This window comes from Sceloporus undulatus, chromosome 2 (assembly GCF_019175285.1).
Source record: "Sceloporus undulatus isolate JIND9_A2432 ecotype Alabama chromosome 2, SceUnd_v1.1, whole genome shotgun sequence".
Lineage (NCBI taxonomy): Eukaryota > Metazoa > Chordata > Lepidosauria > Squamata > Phrynosomatidae > Sceloporus > Sceloporus undulatus.
Genome location: NC_056523.1, coordinates 266,659,141 through 266,672,771, shown reverse-complemented (window position 1 = coordinate 266,672,771; position 13,631 = coordinate 266,659,141). Strand labels below are relative to the sequence as shown.

At 38.0% G+C, this 13,631-nt stretch overlaps 1 protein-coding gene across 5 annotated transcripts in view; it reads right to left on the bottom strand.

Moving 5' to 3' along the window:
* The window catches only part of SEMA6A (semaphorin 6A), a 220,669-nt gene that overhangs the window by 194,883 nt on the left and 12,155 nt on the right, over window positions 1–13,631 (bottom strand). Inside the window, exon 2 of one of the 5 annotated variants that reach the window (XM_042450270.1) lies at window positions 5,497–5,598. The exons of the other annotated variants lie outside the window; for them this stretch is intronic. The gene's annotated coding sequence lies outside the window, so the exon portion shown is untranslated. The remainder of the gene's footprint in view (window positions 1–5,496; window positions 5,599–13,631) is intronic. 5 annotated transcript variants of the gene reach the window in all.

Genomic DNA, 13,631 nt, shown 5'->3' with positions numbered 1-13,631 from the left:
TTGCCATAAAACCAACATGTATGGTACATCTCATATCTATTGTACATCTCATATCTATTGTATCTGCAAAACAACTCTATGAGTGTAGGACACAGTGAGAGATTGACTAGCTCAAGGTCCCAAAGCAAAGGAGTCATTGCTTAACAGTGATTTCAATGTAGATATATCCCTAGCCCTTGTCTAACAGCCTAACTGCTATATCTGAGCAGTTCAGCTCCGGGATGCAATAGCTATTTACACAATACTCTGCAGCGCAAAGCATACAGCAGTTTCTGTTTCTTCACAAATATCTGAATTGTCAAAATATGGCCACGAAGTTCTTTTTAAACAAGATTGTTTTAGCATTCTTAGAACCTTTTCAAGACCAAGCCTCTGGAAAGAGGTCTGGAAACTTTTTTGAAAAGCAAGATTAGCAGTAACAAGAAAAGCAACACAAAACAGACAGATCAGTAGAATATATGAACTTCCCTGATTTTTAAGTCTATCAACCAAAATGAATCCAAAGACAGTATTATGTTTCATATACTGAAACACAACACTACCTTTCCTTGGTCTTCATACAAGAAAGATAAAGAAGACACAGCCAGCTGGCAATACTGGATGTTTGCAGTCCAGAACTGCTTAGGAACCAAATAGGAATCTGGCCTGAGAGAACTAAGAAACATAGGAGGAAAAGTAGCACCTGCAGCCAAACAATTGTTGTTGTTGTTGTTATTTCCAACAGCCAATTACATTTACAAGATATTTTTCTAGGGATGTTAAAGACACTAAGAATTGCTAGCCATTTTGTTGTTCCCAGTGAAACCACTGGTGGCAACTGCTATTCTAGCAGTGAGTAAGAGCAAATAAATCAACTGCTCGCCTTTACAATCTGACAGAAGGAAGCAGCTGCAGCAGCCAGTAGGTAGGAATGCTTCTAATTTGCAAGTGGTAGCACTTTTCTGTTGTGCAACTGGCTGCAAAGTCTCCGAATGGCACACAGAAGTTTTTGCTTTATTTTTTAACAGCATGAAGAGATGATATATGTCTATCTCTATGAAAATATGGATAGATGCAGGGTGAAAGTAAATAGATGAAAACTGTGTTTGTATAAAGGCCTGTAGGTGTGAGTGTGGAGTGGGCAGTCAGAGAAAGATTTAGAGAAAGAATGCCTTTGCAAGTGTGTATACATATGGGCTTGCATGTCCATATTTGCAATACTGTACCTATTGCTCTGCCCATAACTTAGATTGTCTGCCAATGGCTGCCATTTTGTCAGGATCATGGTCCAGATATGGTCATGCAATGCTTATTTGTTATGCTTCTGCATATGTATGGTAATGCAGTATGATGGGATATGCTATCCTATTGGTGATGCTGGGAAAAGAAAAGATTGTATATCATTCACAGCCTGGGATAATTAGCAGATGTATGGGGAGGAAGTATGAGCTGTAGATTACCAAAATCATTCTTGTGGGAAGCTTTATTATGGGAGAAAGAAGGAGGGAAGATAGTATGTTCTGAGTTACTGACAAATGGGATGACAGTTTTTGTAATGGATGAAAAGTTTGGACTCTTCAGGTGCATCTATACTGTAGAAATAGTAACAATTTGACACCACTTTAACTGCCACGGCTTCCTTTTATTTCTGTGGTCTTGTATTTTGGAGAGTGTTCACAATTCCGGAGAAGGCTAAAGACCATATAAAACTACAAATCCCAAACTTCCATAAGACGGAAGTACAACACTTAAAGTGGTGTCAAACTGCATTATTTCTAGAGTGTAGATACACCCTATGTATACTGCTTAACCGGGGGGGGGGGGGGGAGTCCTGAGAACTATGTATGGTGATCACCTCTGCTAACTGAATAAACCTTTTCTGAATCTGCTGGAGGCTTGTGTTTCTAGAGCGGTGTTAGCCTATACATTGACCTGTTTTCTTCCTCACCAGCAACATGGGCATCAGGGACCATCTGCCTGTGTTCAGGAAGCTTCCCTACTTTAAGGGAATGAGAAAAAGGTGGTGGTGGGAGCATAAGAGGTTTCAATGCTGAAGCAGGGCTGCTATGGCCCCTTCATTTTTCTACATGACATTTCTCTTATGGAAGGAAGACATTTGAATATAGTGTTAGTCAAAGTTAAAATTATTTGATTTTTATTTTTGAAATGTACCCCACCCTTTCCCCTAGAAGTTTAAGGTGATTTATAATAAAAACCAAACATTATTTATTTAAGTAGTGATAAAGACTGAACATTTTAAAACACCTTTTTAGTCTTCATTAAACATTAAAACACACAAATCAGCAGCAACTGCTGTTGAAGCAGAAACAAATTAAATATCACAAATTAAGAATACATATTAGTAATGTTCCAGAGAAAGATGGCCTCCCAGAAGGTCATTAATTCACAAGTGAGACAAACCATCCTTAAAAGGGAGTTCCAGAGCTCAGTATTATTTATTCTGCTTGGGGGCTGCTTTCCTCTGTCCTGGGCCCAGTGCTATTCAACATCTTTATCAATGACCTGGATGACAGAATTGGGAGCATACTTATCAAATTTGCAGATGACACCAAATTAGGAGGAATAGCTAATACCCCAGAGGACAGGATCAAGATCCAAATTGACCTGAATAGACTAGAAAGCTGGGCCAAAGCTAACAAAATGAAATTCAACACGGAGAAATGTAAGGTATTGCACTTAGGGCGGAAAAATAAAATGCACAGATATAGGATGGGTGACACCTGGCTGAATGAAACTACGTGTGAAAGGGATCTAGGAGTCCAAGTAGACCACAAGTTGAACATGAGTGAACAGTGTGATGCGGCAGCTAAAAAGGCCAATGCAATTTTAGGCTGCATCAATAAAAGTAGAGTGTCTAGATCAAGAGAAGTAATAGTGCCACTGTATTCTGCTTTGGTCAGGCCCCACCTAGAATATTGTATCCAGTTCTGGGCGCCACAATTCAGAAAGGACATTGAGAAACTGGAGCGTGTCCAAAGGAGGGCGACAAAAATGGTGAAGGGTCTGGAAACCATGCCCTATGAGGAACGACTTAGGGAGCTGGGGATGTTTAGCCTGGAGAAAAGAAGGTTAAGAAGTGATATGATTGCCCTGTTTAAATATTTGAAAGGATGTCATGTTGAAGAGGGAGCAAGCTTGTTTTCTGCTGCTCCAGAGAACATGACCCGGAACAATGGATGCAAGCTACAGGAAAAGAGATTCCACCTCAACATTAGGAGGAACTTCCTGACAGTAAGGGCTGTTTGACAGTGGAACATGCTCCCTCGGAGTGTAGTGGAGTCTCCTTCCTTGGAGGTCTTTAAGCAGAGGCTGGATGGCCATTTGTCAGGGATGCTTTGATTTGGATTTCCTGCATGGGAGGGGGTTGGACTGGATGGCCCTAGTGGTCTCTTCCAACTCTATGATTCTATGATCCAGTGTCTCAGGTAAAGGTCTTTTTTGCTCTTTTACCTGCTATCTGATCCTGTTAACTGAAGATGCCATAGTCTGAACCTGAAGTCTTCTGCATGCAGAGCAAGTGCTCTTTCGCTGAGCCATTATTTTTCTTCTAGTCTATTCATTATAGCAGCTCTAAACAAGCAGAAGCACTAAAAGACAAGAGTTTTGGCTTATGATAAAAGAGATAGTAGTTCAAAGTGGGCATTTCCCTGAAAATACTTCTGGCATTTTGGTACCCCGTCTTCTGTCAAACTAGAACTAGAACTGACGCCATTCATATCCTGTTTCTAGGTCTAGTGACATTACCAGACTGTTCAACAGGACACAGTGGTGTTGCCTAGGGCTACAATGTCGGTGGTTAGAAAGGCTTTTGTTGGCACTGGGATATGTTGCAGACTGTATAATTACTGTTCTTAAGCTTTCTCATGTGCTGAGATTATTAATTAACTCATCATTCAAATGTAAACAAATGAACTGCTTGACTGGAAAGTCTGGTTTACAGGCAGGTAGAAGGACACTATCCTGAACCTCAGAAGCAGAGTGAAATATATGGACTTGCTCTGGAATACTATAAAAGAGCTTAAGGACCTGGCATAACTTTGACCAGTACCCTTTATTCATTTAATGTAAAGTACTCCAATCCCTGCATTGCAAAAAAAATAAATAAATCCCTCTTAAGAACCAAAGCAATCATCCTCCTCCTCATCATCAGAATACTAAAATATAATTTTCATGATTGGTTTCCACACCGATTAATAATAAACATGGAATGCTAATAATACAGCATGTTCATGATCTTGAATCAAAGCATTTTTCATGCACTGTGGGCTGTGTCATTTTAAATTGTATTGCTTAACCTTTTAAAATCATTTTTGGATATATGCTTTTAAAGTGTATGCTTAATATGGTTAATAGTTTAATTTGTTTCTGATGTTTTTATTATGGTTTTAACTGGGGTTTTTTAAATGTAAGCCATCTTCAGTGCCTTGGGGAAAAGGCAAGGTATAAATAATAATGATGGTGGTGTTGGTGTGAAAATGCTGCTGCTGATTGTTTATTATTGCATCACATCCTATGATGCAGATAAGGCTGAGAGATGACCAGCCCAAGGCCACCCAGTGAGCAGTAAGACTGGGTGGGGTTTTGAATGTATGTCTTTCTACTCGTGACAAAACAACCTCTATCTATTGATCCATAATTGCTAAAGCCTAGCTTTTCTCTTCTAAATGTTGGCAGTTGCAATGTAGTGATTGTTAAATAAGGGTTCCAACTGGAAATGATCAGATTCCCCCCAACCAGCACGGCCTCCATCCCAATGCATGTGATTGCTGATTGGCAAGCAGTCCTTTGACATAACCAGCCTTTGATAGCACTGGAAAGCTCTAACCAACCAGGAAATACAGCTCTATGATAGTCCATTGCCATACCTTTCAACAGTGACCAAGCAGGGGCATATTTCCTCTCCCGTTTGATAACCACATAATAGTTGTGGTTCTCACTAGAGCGCTACATTATTAAAACACTATTAAAACTACTATGACCTAATACAAAACACGATCTTAACTTTCCTTCTAGTTTTGTGGGGAAATGGGCAGTGAGGTTTCAGGACTGATTAAAAATCTGCATTGAAAAATGTTTCTACCCTTTTCAAACATGTAAAAGAGAACAAACGTTTTGTTCGAGCCAAGAAAGCTATGGTTCATTTGAGTAAGAGGGAGAGTTGGGATTTTTTCCAGGGACTGTTTAATATCTTAAAGTAACTTTTAACCTCCATGTCTGCCAAGAAAATTATTGTTATTTAAAGCCTGTGTAGATTTCCTTTTGCTGCTTTTCTTAAAAGTTTTTGAGTATGTCTGAGTTTAATTTTCAGTCTTTCGTTGAACCAGAAAACAAGAAATAGAATTTTAAAACATTCTGTATTAGTCCTATTATGAGAGCAATATTGTGAAAGTTAACAGATGAGAAAATCCATCGTTTTGCACATGTGAACATATGTACAACCTAACAATTTGCTCAAAGAAGCATCTGACATCACTTGAAAATATCACAATTACATACCATAACACCAGTTTGTGCACTGTTTCCTTATTTTGACTGCTTTGCTAAACATCTGGCTGGTAAGAGCAGTTGCAATGAGTCTGTGTGTCACAAGAGGGCAGACTAGAGAAAGAAAGGAAAAATGAAAAAAGTGGAAGAAAAAAGTTTGACAGAATACTGAACTTTAAACAAGTGATGCTATTGGTTCCAAGGCATTAACAAGATGTTTATTTCTATGACATTTTGTGGTATCTAATTAAAATGTATTAAAGGTTTTTTAAAAATAAAATTGCAGCAGGGAAATATTTACAATAACATTGGACAATTGTATTTAAAATCTAAAGCACAGATCTGAAATTCTAGATATTTATTCCTTACTCCTTAAAGCAAGGTCATTTAACTGCATCAAAACTAATATGAACACAGTACTCCTCACACATACACACCTTTTTAAATTTGGGATTTAGGAAAGTTAGGGATATAATACTAGCAACTCAAAACCACACATGGTAACGAGTAACCAATTATAACCAAGTTATACAGTAACCAGTTATAAATTCCTCTCACAATAGGACTAATACAGAATGTTTTAAAAAGAGTTCATTTGGTATCACATCAAGTGAAATTCAAGGAACAACTTTCAGCAGTTTGGAAGTAGCTGGTTATTTATAATTATTTTAACATAAAATTATAACTAACTTCTATTACAGCTGAAACTTAATGAGGGATAACCTTTTACAGGTGACTTTCTTTTTGTTGTTACTTGGGTGCATTTTTGGCAGAAAGCTAAATTCAAATGATGATGATGATGTAGTAGTAGTAGTAGTAGTAGTATATCATGTTGCATCCTGACAAAGAGGTATCCTATTTGTTTCCAAACTCAAAGGATTTTGGAAAAATACCCCCCCTCCAACTCAGATATGATAATATCTTTTTTTAGTTCCACAGAAGTGTTACAAAAGGGTGCATAAGGAGTGTGGTGCTTTCCAGAGTTCTTAGGCGGGTTACAGACTGCCAAAAAATACGTAGTGACTACATATTAGGGTTAGGAAGGTGCGGTGCTTTCGCACCCCCTAACCCTAATATGTAGTCACTACGTATTTTTTGGCGACGGCCATTTCAGACGGCCGCCATGTTTACGTCTTGGACGCATAGCGTCCAGACGTGTCGTGGCACCTATGACGTAGCAAGTGCGCCAGCGGCGCCTCGCGACATCATAGCTGCGCCGCGGAAAGAAGCTCCATTTTGGAGCTTCTTTTTTGCTCCGTAAGGGAGCCGCGCGGTTTGGCTGCAATGGCTCCCTCACTAAGCAAACATCGGCGGCGGCAGATCACTGCAAAGCGGCAGTTTATAACCCACCTTAGTCAGGCATGATGGTACAAACATTAGGGAAGAATTAGGGAAGAAATGATGACTTAAAATCCAGCCTCATGGATTGGATACTGTATTTTGTATGTTCTGTAGCTACAAGACTGCTAATGCAGGGCCAGTAAACATAGGAAACATAGGATGGGTTAAAGCACCTGCTTTTAGCTTGTTGGGCTACACAGGTATTATTTTTCTGTCTTCACCAACAAAAGAATTGGCTGATGCCCATCACTTTTTCTGAAGCTCAACAGCTCCTGGAATGGCTAAGACTAAAGGCCAAGACCCCAGCAATATGAGTGTCTCTACATACGAATCCAGTTAAATTCGCTACTGGAGTTCATGTGATTCCTTTAGCAGGAATGGAACATGCAGAGAGAAGATCAGATATTGTGTTTTTATATGGGTTACATCTTGAATCTATATAGGTCATTATACCTGTAATGTACAAGTTAAGTAGTCATTACCACTGCAGCCTTCACAGCAGCTTTCTACATCTGGCAAGCTAGATAAAGCTATCATGTTCTATGCCACCTGTAGACCTTTCTTTATTTCATCTAGTCTTTTCTTACTATAACCTAAAATGAATGAATGGCTATGGCCATTTTCATTAAATATTTTGAGTCTGGTAAATCCATGGGATGATAATTCAAGAAGAATATTCATCTTTGAAACATCAGGTCTAGCCACAAATATAAAATTAAGACCTGCGATGTGATATTAGCAGATGGAGCCTTTGTGACCAGTTCCATATTCTGCTAAGCTAGCATAACAGCAAATAAGGCCATGTCTCTCTGCAGGTCACAGATCACACAAGCTGTCAGAGTCATTATATTACCTTTGATAAAATCATATAACTGACATCAGGACTCATTAAAAGTCCTACATTCCCCACCATTCTCATTATCAGTCACATTAATTTTCAGTGCCATGTCACATAAAAATGGAGGTAGCTTGAGGTAATAATGCTATTTCGCTAGCACTACCAACAACACTTGAGTTAAGTGCTATTTATATTTTCACAAATGATGTCACTTTCATCACTTCACTCACACAAGAATGGATAAAAATATCTTTTGTAAAAATATATGGTGGTTACAGATTTAAAGTGTTGGCTAAAGATGAAGGAATACTCTTTGAGTCTGAGAATGTAATCTTATTATTAAAGAAGTGAAAACCTTTTATATCTGAAACTTGTCTCTACTTTACAGATGAAGTTTTAATCTAAACAAATTCATTCACTTCCCTAGATAAACCTTATCTGGGTGGCTTCAGTAGGCAGATTTTACTGTCCCATTTCTTCTGTGTCTTAAAAAACAGATTGGCATACAAAAACTGATAAATGAAAGTTTTTCCTGGCATGGAGATAAATGCTGGGAGGAAAAAAAACCCCAATAACTTTACTTGCTGACTAGGTATGTGTTCAGTGGTTGTTAAAAGACACAGGAGCAGGGCCAATGAAAACAGATGAACTTTAGCTTTAAATGTTGCTTCCAACAAGCTTAAGTCCCCTTCAGTTGAACAAGACAGAGATGAAACAGGAAACACATACTATGGACACTTCTCATTCATACCACATCATCAAAATCCAAGCACCTCTCCAAGTCGTTCATGAGCTATCTCATTCAACCTTCAGAAAAGATTGAGTTGATTTACAGTAAATGGTAGAATTTGGAAATGCAATTGTTATTAAAGTAGAATATGACCTTTTTCTCTCTGGCTGCATCCACACTGCGAAAATAATCTACTTTAACTGCCATTGATCAAAACTATGGGATTCTGGGAATGGTAGTTTGTTATGGCACCAGAGCTACCACTCCCAGAATTCCATAGCTTTGACTGATGGCAGTTAAAGTGGTATCAAACTGGCTTATTTCTGCAGTGTGGATGAAGTCTCTCTCTCTCTCTCTTTTCCCAGAATGGAAATGTTTTGGCAATCTGTGTGGGCTTTTGTATTCCATCCAAGGTGAAAGGCCAAGAAGACAACACCCTACACCACATGTTCTTCTGAGGGAATAAAAGTGGTGCAGTCAAACATGTTGAACTTCCTTTCATCAAAACAAAAAGGAAACACCTTGCAGATAACAAAATAATTGCAAGAACTTATGCAACAGCCTCTTCCTTTGCCAGAATGGCTTTTAAAGGACTCATACAACATCTCTTGTTTTGAGAAATCCTTCTGATAAAACCTTATAATTAACTTTGGAGAGCTACACATTATAAGACAGAGTTTTCAACTGTGATTGTGTCAGGTAATACAAATGAAAAAGGCAGGAGACAGACATTTGGATGACAGAATGAACTGAGAGGAGAGGGCTGTATCCCCCAAAGGTATTTCCCATTTACAAATCCCCATGACCATTTTAAAGGCCTAAATATTGTGAAGACACTAGATCCCATCTGATCTTGGAAGCTAAGCAGGATCAGCTCTGTTTAGTACTTGGATGAGAGGAAGCTAATGAATATCAAATTCTATAGACTATGGCCTAAAAACAAACGGCCCTAAAGAAACAGTGTCACCCAATCTGGTGTTTTTCCAGCCCCAAAAGAAGTGGCAAAATGCAGCTCCTTTTAGAGATAGAAAAAGGGCACCTTTGCCACAGTGGTATCACTTTCTAGCGCTCCTTTTGTTGTGCATCATCTGAACGCTGTACCAAAGGAGCACTGTAATAGTATTAACTTGAGTATTAATAGTATTAATCCCCTAGTCTGTTTAGAGTACTGATATTCTAGAAATATTCTTATTACAGAAACAGAAGAGAAATGGTTAATTATTAGTAGCTAAAACTCAACATAAACTAGCTTTCACACAAAAGATACTTCCCTTCTTTAAAAGTGCTAGAGTGAGACTGCTTAGAGCAAGGTTTGACAAATCCAGAATAATGAATTACTGTAAAGCTACCTTCACAGTCTTTGATCTCAGATAAGCTTTCCTTATATCACTTTTCCTTTCAAGCTTCTACCATATGAGTACTGTAAAGTGATCAGGACATATACTTTTCACTGTCAAACAACCAAGCTATCCCAAGATGTTCTACTTTGAGCAAGGAGTATACTTTACATAGTGGAAAACAGTACCAGAGAATCGTTGTGGTTTCTAGTGGGAAAAAATGCTTGTTCCGTTTTCAACTTTTACTCCACCTTAATAGTAGAGGATTGAAGTTCAAAAGTTATTGGTCCCAAAATGTTTGATACAACAAGCAAAAAATACATTCTTATACATCTATTTTGTATTGTAAGATCTCAATCAGAAAGTATTATTTGGGAGAGAAGACAACTATCATTAAATGTGACAACTGGTCACAAAACTATATTATTTAGGCTACTGAAATGGCAAAATAAAGCTCAAAAATATATGCTCAGCTGAAAAGTAAGTAGTATGCAGTTTAAAAACTAGGTAGTATGCTGAAAAGTAGATAGCATGCACTGTTTCCTCAGATTGATTCTAAGTCTGAGAAAAGAGTAACTTTTATTCTAGTGGCTTGATCAATACAGACATTTTGGAAAATGCTTTTCAAATTAATGAAAGTGTCTAATTGAAGCTGTTGGCAACCTTCAAAATTTGGGTCCCTCCTCCTTATATTGTCTCCTGTATCAGCTGTGTTCATCCTTTTAGATCCTGGTTCCAGTTTCAATGATGGATTGGAACAGTTGGTTTTCTAGACTACAACTCCAAGAATACTGCAGCCACCATGACCAATGGCTATACTGGCTTTGGGATTCTGGGAGTTATAGTCCAAAACTGTAAATTTCCAAGCTTTACTTCTAATTCTTAGTAAGTAATATTTTACATCAATTACTCCACCCTCTAAAACTGTGAAATGAACTTCCTGCCCAATGAATTTCCTACCCCAAATTCCCAATCTCTCCTGATCATTATACCAAAAGACATCTCTTCCATCTAGTATGTAATTTAATTGGCTGGTTTGTTTGTTTGTTTCCCCTGGTGTATGTTGTTGAATTTGGTTGTTGCATAGGATATTGTGAACACTGAAAATACAGCTATTGAATTACTTTAAATACAATTACCTTTTTGATGTTATTAAGTAAGTCTTTTAGGACACATAACTTAAGCCTATCCACAACGGTAATGTTCCTTTTATCTAAATTGGTAGGAGAATCATAATTTGTCTAGTGACAAAATTGTCTAAAAGATGCAGAAGAATGCAATATATACAATTTAGATAATTTTAAGATTCAGACTATGAACACTTACATGGGAATGAATGTAACAAGGCTTCAGAACAGACCAGGCTTCACCTTACCATTATGCAGGCTGAGAGAACTATGTCATGTAGAAGATCGGTAGACATTTTCCTTCTAGAAGTAGAGCAGCAATCAACATGTGGGGTCCAGTCACCAAAGCCACCTGAACCATTTTGACACATGAACCATGTGTCACTGAACCATTTTGACACATTATGCAGTATGAGAGAACTATGCCATGTAGAAGAGAACTATGCCATGTAGAACAATTTGTTATCCTTTCACAAAATTGTTGGTTATTTGATTTGTTATTATTTCTTTTCTACTACCATAGATGGAGGAAAGATTTGTGGGAATTTTGACATCTCATGTGTCAGAATGGTTCAGGTGGCTTTGGTGACTGGGCCCCACATGTTGGTTGCTGCTCCACTTCTAGAAGCAAAATGTCTTATGTTCCTGGAACAGATGCATGTATAGAATTGGATTGACAATATCACTACAGTACAGTTTGGAAGAAGTTAGGTGTTCCTATAAAACTAAGCATGATAACATAGCAGCAGTCTTATGGATTTAAAAACAGACTGCTCCGGTCATGTTGAAAAGCAATGGGGCCCAAATTTACCAGTAACAGGGATGGATAGAACATGTCCACACCTGACACTTAAATTTCTACTCCTACTCTGCCAAAGCGCTGTTCAGCAAAGATCACTTTCAGTATTGGTGACTGCTGAAGAGAAAAGCACCATACAAGAGAAGCTATGGTGGAGATAGGCCATCAGTGATGGCACATTTCTGTACTTCTTGGCTATGCATTCCTTTTATTTTATTTTATTTTTTGTCAAAATTAGATTCCACAATTCTTTTTCTAGACATTCAGACAGTTCTCTTAAGAAACACACAGGAAACTGCTTCAGTCATGATCAAGTCTGATCCCTATTAATGCTACTCAGATTTTAACAAAAAGGTCCTTAATATGAATAAAAATTCCGTTTCTGGATCATTGTAAAGAAGTGAGGGGTAGAACCAGAATCAGAATAGCTTGTTTTTAGGTATTTCAGCTGACCTTTCTATGCTTAAATCACAATGAAAACTACTTTTTAATGCATGTTTTTGTGCCTTCAAGTTACCTGCTGAGTTATGGTAACCCCATAAATTTCATAGGGTTTTCTTAGGCAAGGAATACTCAGTTAGTTTTGCCAGTTCCTTCCTCTGAAATATAGCCTATGGCATCTGATATTTGTTGGTTGTCTCCCATCCAAGTACTATCCAGTCTGATCTTTGCTTCCAAGAACAGATGGAATCTGGTGCCTTCATGCTGGCCATAAAAACACTGAAAAATATAGATGGATGGACAAATGGATGAATCAAGGGAATGAATTTCTAATAAATGGTGAAAGGACATTGATGCAGTGGATAACAAAGTCGGTTTTCCTTTACTACAGATTTGACACATGACATGGCTAGTGTTTATAACCAGCTGTCTTTAAGTCTGAGAAAATGGTTTAACTAAAGTTAAAATCAAGTATTAGAAATTAGAACAAATATTTGCTTTGTCATGCCATGTGCAGCCATATACAGCACATTTTAAAACAAATTACCTGGATTGCTTGGTAAACCACATAAGCCTTCATTTACTCAGCCATTCATCAATAGCCCTGAGGAAAAGCCTTAGCTTCCCTTGCAATAGATAAAAGCAGGTATCAGTTTCTGAACTACAAGGTTTTTTTAAAACAAAAAACAGGAAGAAGCAAATCCTGGAGTAAATCTCAGCTGGATGTGCACATAACAAGGTCCAGAGAGACACATCTAGAAGTTGCTTCTTTTAATCCAACCTTGAATTATGTTGGAAACTGTTTTCTGTTCTTTCAGTGCTATGCAATTGCCAGAATAACTGCAAGGCTTGCAAGTCCTAGTATATCTCAAGCCTTTCCCAAGGCACCCCAACACTGTCTGAGGCACTGAAACTATGGCAACTGAATAAGAAAGCAGCTTCCATGATTAATAGATGAAGAGGCCAAGGACAGTGTCAAACTAGGCCATAATTCAAGAACAGAGTAGGAATTAGCACAGATCCACGTCAAAGCTGGCAGTAAACAGAAGATTTTGATAGGTATCAGTAAAAAGGGGGCAAATTGCTTTCCTTTTCCCTTTTTCAAAAAAGGTCTCATCAAAATGACAGCAAACTATCTGGTAAATTATCTGGTATTAAGTGTCTCCCATGGAACATGTGAGATCAGAGCACTGTTGGGTGGCTAAGAGATTATTTGCCATTTTAGAAACCTCATGTTGACAGATAAAGTGAGGTTAAGCTTTCTAGAGTTGTATCCTTAACTACTTTACAAAAGTTTCAGAAGTTAGACCTTCCTTTTCCATGGCTGCCTAAGAATACTTTCATTTTAACTAATCAAAGATTTTTTCATACCTGATGTGTCCCGTCAATACTGATGGAAAGCACATGGAATAGATCCTTCTTTCTATAGTGTATAATCACCATGACAATCACAGTACCACACTAGTAAAGTTTTAATATACTGGACCCAGACTATGTCTGAATGCCTTTAATAAAAGCATCTACATCCTCCTGC